Source organism: Marmota monax, unplaced genomic scaffold, assembly GCF_021218885.2.
Source record: "Marmota monax isolate L192 unplaced genomic scaffold, Marmota_monax_Labrador192_F-V1.1 WCK01_AAM20220418_F8-fsc00116, whole genome shotgun sequence".
In the NCBI taxonomy this organism is placed as follows: domain Eukaryota; kingdom Metazoa; phylum Chordata; class Mammalia; order Rodentia; family Sciuridae; genus Marmota; species Marmota monax.
Genome location: NW_026695220.1, coordinates 853,740 through 870,691, shown reverse-complemented (window position 1 = coordinate 870,691; position 16,952 = coordinate 853,740). Strand labels below are relative to the sequence as shown.

The following is a 16,952-nucleotide window of genomic DNA, read 5'->3' as shown; positions in this document are numbered from 1 at the left end:
AGGGTGTATTGAAGCAGTAGCATCACTGATGGAGAGATTTAAGAAAAGGAAAATAATTCCCCTGGAAAACAGAGTGAATTGTTAATAAGGTTGTAGCATACATTTTTAAAGTGGTTTCCACGGAAAGAAGCTAGTTCCAGATACCAGTTAATACTATTGCCCATTTTAGAGTTAATAGTGGATAGATATGCCATGGTGTTTTAAGAGAAGAAGGGTTTTTACAATGTTGGCTTTGCTTGTTAAACTGTTTCACTTTCATCACCTGCCAGGATATAGATAGTGCCCAGTGGGAAGATTTTTATGAGAATCCAGTGGGATGATCTGTAAAACATTTAGCTTAGTGGTTAGCACATGAAAAATACCCCCCAACTGGTAGCTACTGTTTCATAGATTTTCATGTCATCGACAGTGGAATGTTTTAGGTCATTTGTCAGTATTGCACCATGTTTTACTGTACGGTATTCTTTGAATGTTCTTGGCCTTCTTAAGTATAATGATTTCTCTTTTCTCGAGTTGAATTTTGACCTTTTCAAAAGTCTGGAATTCACTGAAGACAAGGAATTATCCAGCACTTCATGAATGGTGATGTTTATATTGGGTTGGCTGGCAGCCAGGTGCAAACAACATTCAAAAGCAGACATCAGTTTTCCCCTTTACAAGAGGCCACATGGTGCTCCTTTCCTGCATCAGGCTCCCATGGACATCAATGGGTGTAATGTGTGTAGAGCAAGGGAAAGGTCTTGCTGTTAGACACTAGGGCGATGTGCTATATAAGATAAATTAGTATGTTCCCATGAGCTCATGCTTTGTCCTAAAAGATGTCTTTGTCTTGAGCCCCTATTAGAGCCTAGTTAGCATTAGGAGTCAATATTTGATATAACTCTCAGTAGTTGAATCCTTACTAGGATGTTCTGAGTTTACTAAAAAGAAAACCAAAAACAAACTAGGGATAGTAAAGTCCAAACACAAATATTTATTAAATTCTTACATGTTACTGTGTTTGTTAAAATGGTATCTGCTAAGGAGTCTCTTATTGTTATGGTGTTTAAAGGATTAACTTAAATCTTTTCCCAAAGAGTGTTAAAAATTGTGGTCCTTGAATATATAAAGCTAAGAAAATTTTTTGCTCATTGTCTATGGAGATCAGAAAACGTAATGCTAATTATTTATAATATTATAACATGGAAATATGTTACTCATGTTACTAATTCATGGACTCATTCATTTTGCTTATAATGCTGTTTTAAACCTGTTTTCTGATTAGTCCTTAAATATAAAAATTAAATGCAGTAGTAAAAAAAGAAATAAGGAGTAGGGATGGGAGTAGATATTAAAGAATTAGAAGTCATCTTTAATTTTTACTTCATTGTTATGTGACATATATCAATAAGATTAGAATATTTAGTAAACTTTACATTACTACTTCTTTGGACTAATGATTTTTTTCCCCCCAGAGTTTCTTGAGCATTTTGTTATAACACAAATCCCTTGTGAACATGACAAAGAGTCTTTGGTTTCTCCATGAAATTACAAAGATGAAGTTGCATATTCTTGGAGCAAAAGAGGGTTTTAATTACCTCCAGATATTTTATAAGATAAGACATTTCTGACCCTTGATTAGCTTGTGAATAATACCTACAAAGCACTATACATTTCTAGTATGGAAGACAAAGTTGATAGGGCCCTTTCATGTCGTTATCTTATTAGATATTCTCAGGCAATACTGTCCCCTCATTTTATAGCAAAGGAATTTTGGGTCCAAGAGGTTAAAATGTTTTGCTTAAGCTTACACAGCTCACAGTGTTAAACAAGTATCTCCTGCATACAAATAAAGCGTAGCTTTTGAGACTAGGGAAATGTGACAATTTAAATGCATTGTTGTGCTCTGGAAGGGATTCTAGAACAAAATGAGAATGTCAGTGGGAAGAATCCAAATAAATAAAAAGTATATAAAATATAAAAAAGAATAATATTAAAATAACAAATAAAAATTCAAAAATCCATATAAAAGTCTGGAATTTAGTTTAAAAAATGTGTAAGTGATTAAAATTCTTTGGGGGAACATAAGGCAAAATCTTTGAAGACAACTGAACAGATGAATGTTTTGCACATGTACAAGTAATAGATTCTTTTTTTTAAATCATTGTTGCTTTTAGTGGAGAAACTGTATGCAAATGGATAAATTTATAAATATTAATGGATAAATCATAATTGGACAATCAGTACTATGTATCAGTTTAAAAATTAGAATTGCATTAGTAGAGTTAACTCAAGGTTAGCAAATAAAGCAAATTATAAAATTAAAAACAAACCTTTGAATAACTTTCAAAAGCTTACATAAATATTTTTATTTAGACATAATGTTTGCACATGGTTAACATGAAAGATTTGTAATGAAAATGAATAAATGTTTTTCCTTCTTCCCCTTTCCTATCCTATTTCTAAAAACCATTTGAAAACATTTTTTAATATTTCTGGTGATTACTTCCATGTCTCTAAATGTTTATACTGTGAAAAATATGCTAACTAGACATTTTTTATTCCTGTTATGATAGATGAGGATTTACTTTGTTTATACTCAATTTTCTTTTCTCTTTCCCAGTACTGTTACTATAGAATATAACAATACTTTTGGAGCATAGTTTTAATTTTTTATCAGATTTTTTATATACTTAGTTTAAAAGTGAAGTAGGTGTACAGAGATTTCACAAAACTCTGCATTGCCCCTAACCACTGTTTGTAGCCCAGAGACAAGTACTTGGGACTTTTGGCCATTTTGTTTGGTGTTTAAATCATATCACTAAACAATATGTTTTTGGTTCTACTTCTTAATATTCTGTTTTACAATTTTCTGTTGGATTCCATCTCTGGAAGATGAATGTTTAACTCACCCTTACCCGCTCTGTCCCAGACATGTCGTACTCCGTAGCCTCGTCCTTGTGTGGTTACGGCTTTCATTTATCTGGATCTGTATTCTGTGTTACCTTGTTGTGACTTAGTAAATGCTGTTCACAGCTGGGGTGTGAGTATATTGTGATGACTTTTCCTTTCTTATGCAACTTCTTGTTTTCTCTGTAGTTAATATTTGCTTTTTTGCTTCTATATAACTAGTCACAAATCCATCCCCAATTATTAAAATGCTCTCTCAGAATACATCAGGTATTTTATCTTTTTGGATCTTATTCTCCTTGAGTACTGTTCTGTCCATTCTGGATATTTTCCCTCTATCCCTGGGCACAGACGACTTGTTCTGGGGATGCCTTCACCTGTTTCCATGTTAGATCTGTTTGATGATTTTATATTCACCTCTCTCTTAGTTTGCAACCTGATTTTTGTGCTAATTCTTCATGCAGCAGTATGGAATAGAATTTTTGTGAGAACCTCAGAGTCCTGGAAAAATATCTGTATTGATGCTCTTATAATTATTGGATAAATATCTAGATTGGAAGTAATTTTCCTATCAGAATTTTGAAACTGATACTCTTTAAATAGTCTTCTGAATTTCACTTTTGCTGTTAAATCTCAACATCATTCAATCTCATCTCCACACCCCACCTTTTTTCCTTTCTGGGAAGTTTTAGGACAGTGATTCTTCAACCCAATCTTTTTTTTAGGGTTGTCTTGGAACTTGATCAAATCCTGGTTTGAAGTAGTTGGTTTGGAGTAGTGCTCATGTATAGGTATTTCTGCAAAGCTTCTTTGGTAATTCTAATATGTAGCTACAGTTGAGAACCACACTGTCTTAGATTCTTTTCTTGTCCCCATTGTGCTGAAATTTCATGGTGATGTGTTGTGTTGTGCTTTTAATTAATTGTTTCATTAATCTGGAAGTTCACGTCCTTTAATTTTGGAAAGTCTGAAGTTTCCTTTCCTTAGCTCACTTGTCTGTTTTCAGTGGGCTCTCCATGAATCTTCTCTTCTCTGATTTTCTGTAACTTTTTCTTTGGGTTTTGGTTTTCAAGTGATCACCTCAGTTTGAACTTCTAACCCCTCTATTGAGTTTTCCTTTTTCTATCATCATATTTTAATTTTGCCAAGAATTCATTTTTTGTGCTCCGTTTCTTCTATTTTTATTTTGTGGATGCAGTGTACCTTCTTTCCTAGGATGTTAATAATTTAAGTTTGTATCTCCCTTTTCAGCTTTGGTTTTTTTCAAAATTCCTTAAACAAAAACCTTATCACTTTGTTTTATCCCCTGGTATCGTACCTTCTTGTGGTGAAAAGGATATGGATGCTCTATGTGGTGAGTCTGTCAGCTTTCACCTTTACTATGGGATGGTCTGGCTGGGTCTTTGCTCTGAAGGAACCCTGGTATCAGAATCTGGAGATCTTTTCCTTGGGCCATTCAGATCCTCAGAGAATATTCTTTTCAGCTCCACCTTTGGGAACTTTGTGCTTGGGTATTGGTTAGAGGTGTTAAATTTTAGTATGTGAACTCGTGCTTAATATACTTCCACATTTGTGTCTCTTGCCATGCAGATTAGAGATACTGTCTGTTTTATTCTTTCCACAGAATAAATCTCCAGGCTTTTGGATGTTGGGCAGTCATTTAAGGAAGGGAGAAGCTGCTTCTCAGACTTGTCCCTTTTATTTCAAGCCCCACCCCAGCTTCCATCCCCACCCAGTGCTGTCCATTTCTGATGGGGTTTTGGAGGATTTCATGGTGTGTCTTGTTGCTTCTCTTCGTCTTCCAGCCAAGTTGTAGGCTTAGGCTTCAGCTCTCCCTTAGGTCAGGTACCACTTGTTCTGCTTTCCAGCTCCCCTGTGTTGGATCAGCTCCTTTACTTTCTCCTTGTTTGTAGGGATATATCCTAAAAATAAACCCCATTACTGTCAAAGCAGTGCAGTGTCAGAAGAGATTAAAGATAAACTGTGTGTTTCTTTGCTCCATTTAATTAGAACTGAATGATGTGATTGTGACAAAAAATAAAGAGATGATAAAAGTCCTCAGATTGTCATAATGAGTTTTTTTATATGTCAACTTTGAGTTTCGGTTAAACTTCTTGACATGAAGCGTGCCTGCAGAAATTGAGCAGGAGCTGTGTTTGGTGAGTTTGGTGGTGCATCTTGTTGCGAACAGAACGAAAGTTAAATTTCTGAGAGTTATTTAAGCCCCTCTACTGCAGCACAGATTGACAGCTGTCATTAAAATGTTTGTTTTATAAAACTTAAAAACAAATGTATTGGTTTCAACCAAAAGAAGCCTTAAATTTCTCCCTATATCAGTCAATACTACAGTAACATTTTAAGTATTTTCTTAGTGCCATTTACACCTCATCCAGATGTCACAAAGAAAATTTAGAAATTATAATTTATTTCTATCCTTTTAATGTATATTTAAAACATAAACTATAGTGTAATCTTTTTCTTTAAATTATTTTTCTTCTAGAATTTTTTTTTGGTACTGGGAATTGAACTCAGGGGCACTTGGCCATTGAGCCACATCCCCAGCCCTATTTTGTATTTTATTTAGAGAGAGGTCTCACTGAGTTGCTTTGCGTCTCACTTTTGCTGAGTCTGGCTTTGAACTTGCAATTCTCCTGCCTCTCCCTCCCGAGCCACTGTGATTACGGGCATGTGCCACATTGTCAGGCTTCTTCTAGAAATTTGATAAGATAGCATATTTGGCATCTTTTAACTATTTTTTGATAGTTATCTGTCATTATTATATTTCAGAGATGACACACATATTCTTTTTTTGGGGTTGGGGGATACCGGGGATTGAACTCTGGGCCACTCCACCACTGAGCCACATTCCCCCCAGCCCTATTTTGCATTTTATTTGGAGACAGGGTCTTCATTGAATTGCTTAGTGCCTCACTTTTCCTGAGGTTGGCTTTGAACCTGGGATCCTCCTGTTTCAGCCTCCCAAGCCACTGGGATTATAGGAGTGTGCCACTGCACCTGGCTGATATACATATTCTTTACTGCATCTTTATTTAAGTTTGGAGAGCCAATTTGAAATTACTATTCAATAGACAATAAAAAGCCATATTTTTAAGTTTTATACTCCCAGGAACAATTTTTAAAAATATTTGCTTCTTTTCTTTTTTAAAGAATAGTGTTCTCTTCTATCTCAGAACCTCTTCTGTTATTAAAATTTTCTGTGGGTAATTTGAGAAAGTTCCAACATTATATTTGAAAAACCTAAAACCTACAGAAAAGTTGAAAGAGTAGTTAGTTGTATGAATGCTATGGATACCCTTCACCTGGGTTCATACAGTAATATTTTGCTGCATTTGTGTTCTGTATCATGCTATATTTTTAATTTTTATTGAACCATTAAGTTCATCATGACACTCTTGTCTCAATAAGTTTGTATGTCATCAGAATAAGGATCTTCTCTTATTTAATCATAATATCATTTTAAACTCTAAGAATTCCATAATACCATCTAATATATATATTTTGTATTCTTTTTTGATTTTCCGCAAACTCTAACTCCCCGCTTTTCTTTGCCACCATCCTACAACCAGGACTCCAAGATCCAAATAAAAATCTCACATTCCATTTTGTTGGTGTATATATTTCCTTTATTCTAGAACCAGCTTTTCCTTACCACTTACTTTATAGAATGTCTCATACTCTGGATTTGTCTTCTTATTTCCTCATGACGGGATTCAAATTAAACACTTTTTGGCAAAAAATGTTACCATGGTGATGGTGTAGAATGAACCCATTAATGGTAGTGCAAATTTTGATAATCAAGGTGGGATCTACTGTATCTGAATTTGTAAAAAAAAAAAAAAACAATTTAGGCTAATTTTCTACTTTGTGATTAATGAGTAAACTGTGGCTGATTTGTGCTGATCGTGCTTCCTAATAGCCTTTTTTCCCAATGGTTAGTATTCCTTGGTGTGTGTGTGAGTCTATTACTTAATTATAAAAATGATCATATCTATCTTGTTTATTACTTTGTAAAGAAGAGCTTTTCTTCATCCCCTCCTTTTCTTTTTTTTTAAATGTCACTGTCGACTCATGCTGGTTTTTTTTCATTGTCTTAGAATCCATTATCATTGCTATTCTTTTTGATTCTTAAATTGTCTCCAGCTTGGCTAGTTGGAGCCTAGAAGCAGACTTTTGTGCCCTTTCATCATGTTTCCATTAGAGTTTAAGCATTTCTTTGCTTTCTGGTACCAGAAAATGTTTCCAGCTCACTTTATGCTTTCGCTGCCCTAGTTCTGCATCAGTTATTTCCCTAAGGAGTCCTGGTTTATTTTCCTGGGTCTTCATCTTTGGAAATCAAGATCCAGGTACTAAATGTGTTCATTGCTACCTGTCATCATTGCTTGTAGGTCTTTTCCATAGGATTAACTAAGAGATAAATATTTTTTCCATTACAAGTTTATTACTGTTTCCCTATCTAAATTTGATATTATGAGTTTTTTCTGTACATTCTCCCATTCCATCTTCTTGGTTTCTAGCATTAATGTATTTACCTAATTGCTCTTTCCTACAATATGCAAAATAGTGTCTTGTTTCTACTTTATCTTTATATAAACAGTCTTATTTGGTTTCAAGGTACAGAGATTTACTCAGACTACTTGGAAAAGACTACTTGGGATTAGGATACCCATTGGTTTGGGTCTAAGGGAGCTTTTGGCATCAGCTGCTCTCATCCAGTCGCTTATCCTTCTTGATTGATTTCTCGGTTTTCATTCTTGGTATCTCTGCATCTCATCTCTCACCTTGAAAATTCCTAAGTGTGGAGGAAATTATTGGATTGGTTATTTACTCTGTAATAAGTAGCATCTTGATCCAAATGCCTTTGGTGCAGATAGCCAGGACCAGGGGAATAGGGATTTCTATGTAAAGCAACAAACTTTCTGCTTCCATTGTTTGGTTAGTATAAACATTGGGCACTTTTAGGCTTCATAGCAATGCACACTAATTTTCATTTCTTTTAGTATAGAAGTAGATTTCCTTTCTCCATCCAGGCTTGTTCAGCTTATGAGTAATTAGAAAATGTACTAGGTCTTTGGCTCAATCCCCAGCACACACACACAAAAAAAAGTGGTAAAATGTATTTAGTTCCCAGATTGCCAACCAGTTCTCTTTCTGAACAAATGAAAGATAATATGCTGTGCAGACGTATGGTCATGCACTGTAAAACTAGGCTTCTGTTGATGATGAACCATACATCCTACAGTGGTCCTGTCAGATTATAATGGGGCTAAAAATTTCCTGTTGCCTAATGATATGGGAGGTGTTTTAGTGTCCTTCTTCACATATTTGTGGTGATGCTAGTCTAAGTAAACCAACTGCACCACCAGTCATATAAAAGTATACCACACAGAATTAGGTATAGTATATGATACTCTATAATAAAAGACTGTGTTTTTGGTATTTATTATAATTTTTATCATTAGAGTGTATTTTATTTATTCAGAAATTTTACTGTGGAACTTGTGGGTTCAATTCCCACACCACAAAAGCCTCACAAACGAGGACAACAAAGAGGTCACATTAAGCAATTGACTTATATTACATGTAATATTACTTATATTACACCCCATGTTTGCACTATTACAAAATGTGCCTAACAACACATTTCTTGGCATATATTCCCATCTTTCAGTGATATATGGCTGTATTTATTGATGGCATTTTAGCAAGAGCCTAAAAGGAGGAAACAGGTGTTTTTTCTCTCTCGATTCTGAATAAGAGTATGAAGTATCCAAGGTATGAAAATATGATGTTCTGAGAAGAATATTAATTTTTGCCTGGTTTTGATGTTAAGTGAGAATTAACAAGAGAATTCATAAAATGTAGCACAGACACAGGAGAAAACAACCTTTTAAATACTACAGACTTCAGATCCAAATTTGGTGTGAGTCATTCAAATCTGTGACTTTAGGAAGAGTTCCTTATGTCATCTTAAGCCTCAGATTCCTCTTTTGTAAAATGGGCATCCTATCATAGTTGATATAACTATTTAATGAGAAGTCAGAGGATTGGGCAGTTTTTTTTTTTTTTTTTTTTTTTTAAACTTTGCTTTCTGGCAAGTTGGAAATCCTGTCTCTGGAGAAGTAATGGGATTTCCCCAGTGTCAGCAAGAGACAAGAAAAGAAGGACATCTCTAAGAAGTGTGATCTGAGCGCCTGGAAGCAGCCTATACATGATTCCCTACTTGTTAACACTCCAAAAAACTAGATTCCATGTATAAATTGCATAACTCAAGTGTCATAACTATATATTGTACTATCACCACTACAACAATGTGTTTATTACTATAGCTGTCTTTAAAAGGTGGATAAAAAGTAATAGAAGTAGGTCTTATTTATATAGTTCAGTATTTCAGGGTTTCTGATACCCAGAATATTTGATGATAAAGAATTAGTACTTTATAACTGGCATAATTACTATTGTGTCTGATTTTTAAGAGAGTATGTAGTTCACGAAAATTGTTTTTCTTGGTACCTTATTCATCTAGTCAGATGACATTATAGTATTCACTTTTATATAGAAAGTTATTAACTGATTCCATGTTTAAATCTCTTTCAAGCTATTTTTTTTCAACAAAGGGTCAATAATCAGGAAGTATCCTTGGGTAATTACTGTGCTTCTCTGTGAGTTTTGATTTATAGTTCGGAAGGTGGCAGTCTATGTATTTTGTGGTATGTGTTACAGTGTTTCATGTTTTGTTGCCAGAACTGGTGAGAACTGCAGCCTGTCTTAGATAATGAGGTACTTCAGCACATAAAGTATCTCAGAGCTATTTTGTATCATTTTGTGCAGTGTCTAGGAATGTAGAATATTCAGTCTGGTTTCTTGAACTAGAACATCCAAATGAAGAAATGAAGTCAGGTTTCTCTTTGGCCTTGGTTAAATTACTTGATCTCTCTGTGTTTCAGTTTACTTATCTGAAGGTTTTATTGTTTTTAAAAGAGAGAGAGAATTTTTTTAATATTTATTTTTTAGTTTTCAGTGGACACACATCTTTATTTTTATGTGGTGCTGAGGATCGAACCCAGGGCCCTGCGCATGCCAGGCGAGCGTGCTACCACTTGAGCCACATCCCTAGCCCATCTGAAGTTTTTAAACCAAGATGATAATAAATAGGGACATGCTTAATTTCCGTAAGTAGGGTATTATCCATTCCATGTGCATTAATCTTAGAAAATTTTGCTACATGTACTCAGCAAGCAGTCTCTTCTGTCATCTTGTGCTTTGGAGTGTAAGAAGTACCATTCTTTCAACAATTCTCCGTTTTTGTGCTCTGATGGTTTGAACAACATATGGTTCAGATTCTTCATTTACAGAATGGGAACAGTGATCATACCTACCTACTTTATAGGGTTACTGTGAGATAAAATGAATTATTGCATGTAAATTTGGAAAAGTACCTGGCACTGTTGGTGACTAATAATCCAATGAATGTTAGTTATACCTTTAGTTCAGACTATATAATGTTTCTTTATAATATTTCAATAAATAAATAACTATATAGACATTGGTAGGTATTTTTCACTATGCAACAATTAGAGTTTCAAGAAAATTGCACTTTGGATAAGGATCAACTTAGATTCTGCTTTTCTGCAGAACTAATCCCATTGTAGTAGAAGAATAATCAGAAGAAGTGTAAGATTCCTAATAGGATTCTGGCTGATGATGGAGTTGAGAATTTAGACAATTTTCTCTTGGATGTTGTAATATCCATAAACTTTTATTGAAGTAACTCCATTTCCTCAGCCTGTTTTGGGTATGGCAGGTGCTGTCTGATTCCCCAATGTATTAATGTTTAAAAAGCATGGCATGGCCACATTGAGGTGATGAGTGATTTTCTTTACCATCATTGATGGACCTCCTTGGTATCAGTGCATAGGAAACTTGATCCTAGATTCATCTTTGGTTAAAAGTGTACTGAAACTGGGATACTTGGAGCATGGTATCAAGGAAGGAGACATTAGATCACTTTGAAACTGAGATGCAGTTTATGTGAACCAACCACTTTTTCCTCTTTCTTTCATGAAAGGCTGCCCACAGCTTCCCCTATTCCATCATGCTATAGGATTTTATAGGAGTGGGTTGTCCTGCCCATGTGATACCATGCTGCTTGTGACTGGGAGAGTAAGTGTGTATAATTATGGAGTTCAGCATTTGGAAACCACCCACTCGTCTATAGTATTGTTCTCCAATTTAGATTTTTATTGGTAGAAAAGTTAATATTTTGGTTATTCATTTGCTTTCTTATTTCTTGTATCTCATTCTTCCTTCTAACCTGTTTCTGTTAACATTCTTATCTACCTCATCTCATTTTTTTTGGTTCCAGGATCTTATATGTTGGAAATCCTTAAAACACAAATGCCTGTACTCTCTTATGCCTTGCATTTGTAAGTTTAATTATTTGCATAAGGAAACCAGGGTTAATTCATTCAGGGTGTTGGGGGCCAACACCAAGTCAAGAGTAGTCAGCAACAAAGACAAGCATTTTCATCTGTGTGAGCATGAGCAGCATTTACCCTGCATTCTTGCTTCGCAGTGAGTTAATCTGTAGCAGTGGGTCCTTTTGAGATGTCTTAATAGTATCTGCATGTGTATCCCATTCCTGTGATCATTACAAATTTCGTCTTAAGCCATCACAGTGTTTTCCCCTTCTAAACTCACTTTTCTTCTTGATGTGATGTAAGTCTTGATTTGATTGTGATTTTTCAACAATTTGCTTTTTAATGCTATTCAGAATAAAATCTATGAATGTGTTATAGAAGGTTTGGGGCTGGTTGTCAGTTTTTAAAAGTGATTTTAAAAATTAAATAATTTAGGTGCAGTGTTTGTCTTTAAAATGTTTGTACCATAATACTTTTTATCCACAAAAATGTTCAAAATATGTCTCTTTTAATTTTTTTTTAAAAATTTGAACTTTTTAATTTTAGTTTTGATTTGTAGAAAATAACAAAGATTATACAGACAGTTCTTGAATACTCTGTGCCCAATTTCCCCTGTTATTGCCATCTTACACTAGCATGTAGATTTACCATGAGTGCTGCATTAGCATTGGCACATTACCTTAAATTTGACCTGGATTTTACCAGTTTTCCCCGAATGTCCCATTTTCTTCTGGGATCCCACTCAGGATACCACATTACATTTAATTGTTTTGTCTCTTTAGTCTTCTCTGGCCCATGACATTTCCTGAGGCTTTCCTTGTTTTTGATTACCTTGACAACTTTTTTTGTGTGTGTGCTGCTTGGAGTTGAACCCAGGGCCCCATACATGCTAAACATGCACTCTACCACTGAGCTATGCCCCCAGTCCACCTTGACAGTTTTGGGGTGAACTGGTGAACACAGTAGGAAGAACGTCCTTCAGTTTGGATCTGTCTGATGCTCTGAACATGGTTATGGCCTTTGAAATGTTTTGCCATCTATTTTTAAGAGTGGTCCTGCTGTGAAAGCATATTTTAGAAAACTTCAGATCAGATTTAATTAATAATTAATATATTTATTGGATTACATTACATACATAATTGTGATGGCCACACTTCTATTTATTGATAAGGAGGTATTTAAGTCTAGTTAAATGAAGTAACTTACATGAGTAGTGATCAATGCTGGCAGTGAATGTGGTTACACTTGTGTTGACAGAGACTGTGAGAGTTGTTTAGTGGATCTCGGCAGAAGAGGGTGGGTGAGGTTTCTTTATTTAGTGAACTCTTAGTTCTTCCTGGCTCAGTTCAACTGTGTCCTTTCCCCTATATTTCTTTCTGTTTTTCCTAGAAGAGTTCAGTTATTGGTGTAGCCTTTTTCATCAATATTTATCACACTGTGCTATTGAAACTTTTCCCATCTTGCTTTCTGAAGAGTCTGTGTGCTCCTTGATGTCAGGCATTGTATTTTTTCTTTATATAATCTTTAGCACAGGTTGTAGTAAATGACAGCTCCTGGGTGTTCTGTCATTATGATTTGAAGTGAATTAAGCTGAGTATACCATAGATGCATATTATAGTATAGTGAACAGTATAAATGTTTGAAAGTATCTCAGGTTAAGAGAATGGCAGAAAAGGACCATTGAACCAACACATGGTTGATGGCTAAGTGAATGTCTTGACAGTTCTTTGCTTGTAGGCCTTCAGAGCAAGGCTGAGGCAACCAAGGAAACTTTCCCTTAGGAAGTGGTGTGGGGTTTGTTTTAGGATGTGAGCACAAGGTGTATGGGGCAAGTTGGTTGGTATATGATAGGTGGGGAATACAAGAGTCTTAAAAGGGTGTTGGATAGGCCAGTCTATGGTAATAAAACATTCTGATAGAGCCAACAAGGCTGGAAAGGTAAGTTGAGTCATATTGTTGAAGAGGGAATGTCAGATCAAGAACTTCGGTTCCAGTTAGGTCATGGGTAGCCATTAAATGTATTGAGCAGGGGAATCAAGATCTGAGAAAAATTTCAGAAGAATTCATCTAGAAGAGAGTTTGGAAATTGGTGGCTTCATAGATTGAATTGAGGCTCAAATCTGGGTGATTGTAGAGAAAATGCAAGAAGTATGTGTGTAGGGAGACAGGGTGATAGAAGAATTATGTAAATCTGGTGACTTAATAACTTAAAAGATCCAAGAGTCTCAAAAAGTAAAAGAATAAAAAGATGACTATATTGGTTATCCATTGCTATTTAACAAATCATCCAAAACTCTAGTACCTTAAAACAAATATTTACTACCTCATACAATTTCTGAGGGTCAGAAATCTTGGAGGAATGGTGTAGTTGGGTGTTTCTGGCTCATGGTCTTGTCTGGTTCCCTTAGGTGGCAGACAGGCTGTGTAGTCATCTTGAGGCCCAGCTGGCTGGTGAATCTGTTGGCCGGCTCTAGCTCCTTGCTTGCTGTTGACTGGAAACCACAGTATGCTCTCAGGATAGCAGCTTACTTTCCCCAGAGGGAGAGATCCAAGAGAAAGGGAGAGTGGGCACCTTGGAAGTGTATCATTTTTGCGGTATAATTTTTCTTTTTGGTACCAGGAATTGAACCCAGAGGTGTTTAACCCCTGAGTAGCCCTTTTAAACATTTTATTTAGAGATAGGGTCTTGCTGAGTTGCTTAGGGCCTTGTTAAGTTGCTGAGTCTGGCTTTGAACTTGTCATCCTCCTGCCTCAGCCTCCCGAATAGCTGGGATGAGAGGTGTGATTTGTGCAGTGTGAGAGGACACTATACAAGGGTATGAATTATAGAAGGCAGGATTATTGAGATTCATTCTGGAGGACAGGTACATAGAGATTCTCTGGGAACAAAATCTGTGTTGTGGGCTGGGGTTGTGGCTCAGTGGTAGAGCGCTTGCCTAGCATGTACGAGGTCCTGGGTTCGATCCTCAGCACCACATAAAAATAAATGAATAAAATAAAGGTGTTGTGTCCAACTACAACTAAAAAATAAATATTAAAAATCCCTTGCATTTTAAAAAAGATCTGTGTTGCAACAGCCTTTCTGAGGGATTTTAGCTTGTGTACGAAATGTCACTGTAGGGTGTCCTGTAGGGTATAACAATAAAATTGCTTGTGATTAACTATTCTGTTCCACTGATGGATCCAGATTCTTGTAATTTACTTTTGATATAATCTTAAGTTTAGAATACAATAGTGGTTTTAAAGATCATTTAGTTCATTCCCTCAGTTTTGTTGCTTTTAAAAATTGAGGTCCTGAGAGGTAATGATGATCAGAGACACATTGCTGATCCACTGCAGATCTAGGAGTAGGTTGAAGATACCCAACTTGTAGAATGTTGCTCCTGCCCTTGCATGCAGTTTCCTGCTCCTCTCTTCTCTGGGACTGAGTCTCATCATGATAAAAATGTCACCTTCAGAAGTTGTCTCTGTGATTCAGCAAGCAAATAAATTATGTATTTTTTATTCCTATTTTTCATTACGTGAAATAGTTCAGATGTAATATTGAAGATTTTCTATATGTTTTTTAAATAAATAAATGTAACATTTGGTTTTGCCAAATGATGAAGTGCTTATATAACAGCAGTCTGCTAAAAAAGACTAAAAATATACCCATTTTAAAAGTTAAGATTTTGTCATGTTAGCTTTTTTGGCATTCCTCAATCTTAATATCTAAAATATCCTGGAACCCACGTATGAGTCTATTACTTTCCTATCTCTGTTACAACTTCTCTTTCAGAGAAGGCATTTTATTAGCAATACTGGTATTTTTTAAAAATTTTCTTGCTGGAATATTAAAACTTTTGGTGTAAGTCACTGTCCCAGTGTCAAAGAGGCCAGAGCACAAGTCTAGTGAGTCTTTAATGTAATCTTATAATGGGATTACATATACCTGGATATTTCAATGTAGGGCTTTTTATGCATATTTAGAAATGTTAGAAATAATAGTTTTAGGGCAATCTTTTAATACTCTGCATTCAATACATGAAATTGGAGCATCTCCCTAAGTGACACCACATTCTTTAACTATTACATTACAGACAGATCCAGAATGTCAGTTGGACAACTGCTCTTCTCAGACATTTTTAGTCATATTACTAGTATGAGGATTAGCATTAGCCTAAATTGGGGACCCCGTGTTAAAGGATTTAACTTCTAAAGCAAAACCAAAACTAGTTTTTTTATAGGTAATATTTATGATTGCATTCTATCTTAAACTGTGTTATCTAAAAGTAATTATAGATAATATACTTCTTAGTAGTTGAATGATCTAGGAAGTTTATAACTTTTTTTTTTAATGGCAAGCTATTTTGGGGTGTGAGTTGTAAGCCTCTGTTGATATTGACCACAGAGATACTTTTATAAATAGCACTGTTCATTTCATCCATGTTTATCTTACCCCTGGAGAATTTAGGTTCTTGGATGGATTATTTCTTTGTTTACATTTTTTTAGGCAGCAGGTTTTACTGTAAGAATCCCATATTAAGGGTGCAGCAAAAACTAGTCTGGGGTGTAGTCCTTGTCTGTCATTCCAGATCCTTATTATTTTACAGCATTAAAATAAATTAGTAAGAATGGCAGTGTTATGTTTTATTCACTCATGGACCTCAACCCCAGCTCTAGGGAGATGCCTGGAACAAAATGGGACATCTTACACAGTTTTAATTTATTAACATGTTTATTAACATGGTTTCAAATGAGTATTTATGATCTTTTTTGGCTATGTTAAACTGATTTCCTTTTCTTTTTTTTTTTTGGTATGGGGGATTGAACTGAGAGGTGCTTAACCACTGAGCTACATCCCTAGCCCATTTTAGTTTGATGCAGAGTCTCACCAAATTGCTGAGGCTGGCTTTGAACTTGTGATCCTCTTGCCTCAGCCTCCTGAGTTGCTGTGATTACAGGCATGCGCCACTACTCCTGGCCTGATTTCCAGTTATAGATAAGTTGAATTTATTAAATCCCTGCCTCTGACAACTTGAAGATAACATATAATACAAAAATTATGCTTCACAGTATAATGCTGAGACTATGAGGCCTTAGAGTCAAGTAAACCAGGTGTTGAAATCCTGGCTGTGCCATTTTTAAGCTGGAAACTTCTGTGATACATTTAACTTTTCTGCATCTCCGTTTCTTTATCAAATTGATGGTTTCTTGATTACTATTATAACTTTAAATTACTTTATCTGCATTTTTATGTCTTATAAGGAATAGACAATGATTAAATCATTATGCTAGGTTTTTGAAGACAGATTCAAATGCAGTGAAAGCATAGAATGGGGAATTACCTGAGGAAGATTACTAAAGGAATTGTCATACTTAACTCATTTGCCAAAATCTTGGTATAGTTGTATCCATTTTTATACATATTTTTTGATATTTTATTTCAGTTGTTTAGTATCCTTTTTGTTTGTGTAATCTTAACCTCATTTTTGGAGTGAACAGGGTGTGGATATAAAATAACGAGTATAAAATTTTTGAGGACAAGAATAATTTTTTATTAACAGATTTGAGAGCAGTTTTAGGTTTACAGAAAAATTGGTTTGAAAATAGAGTTTCCATATCCCTCCTTTTCCCCACAATTTC

The 16,952-nt window shown here is 35.3% G+C and overlaps 1 protein-coding gene and 1 non-coding gene across 21 annotated transcripts in view; both read left to right on the top strand.

Annotated features, from left to right (window-relative positions):
- The window catches only part of Dst (dystonin), a 451,671-nt gene that overhangs the window by 133,188 nt on the left and 301,531 nt on the right, over window positions 1-16,952 (top strand). The window lies entirely within an intron of this gene.
- Window positions 14,233-14,305, top strand: Trnaa-agc (transfer RNA alanine (anticodon AGC)). Its single transcript has one exon. It is a non-coding gene; the product is annotated as a tRNA-Ala (tRNA).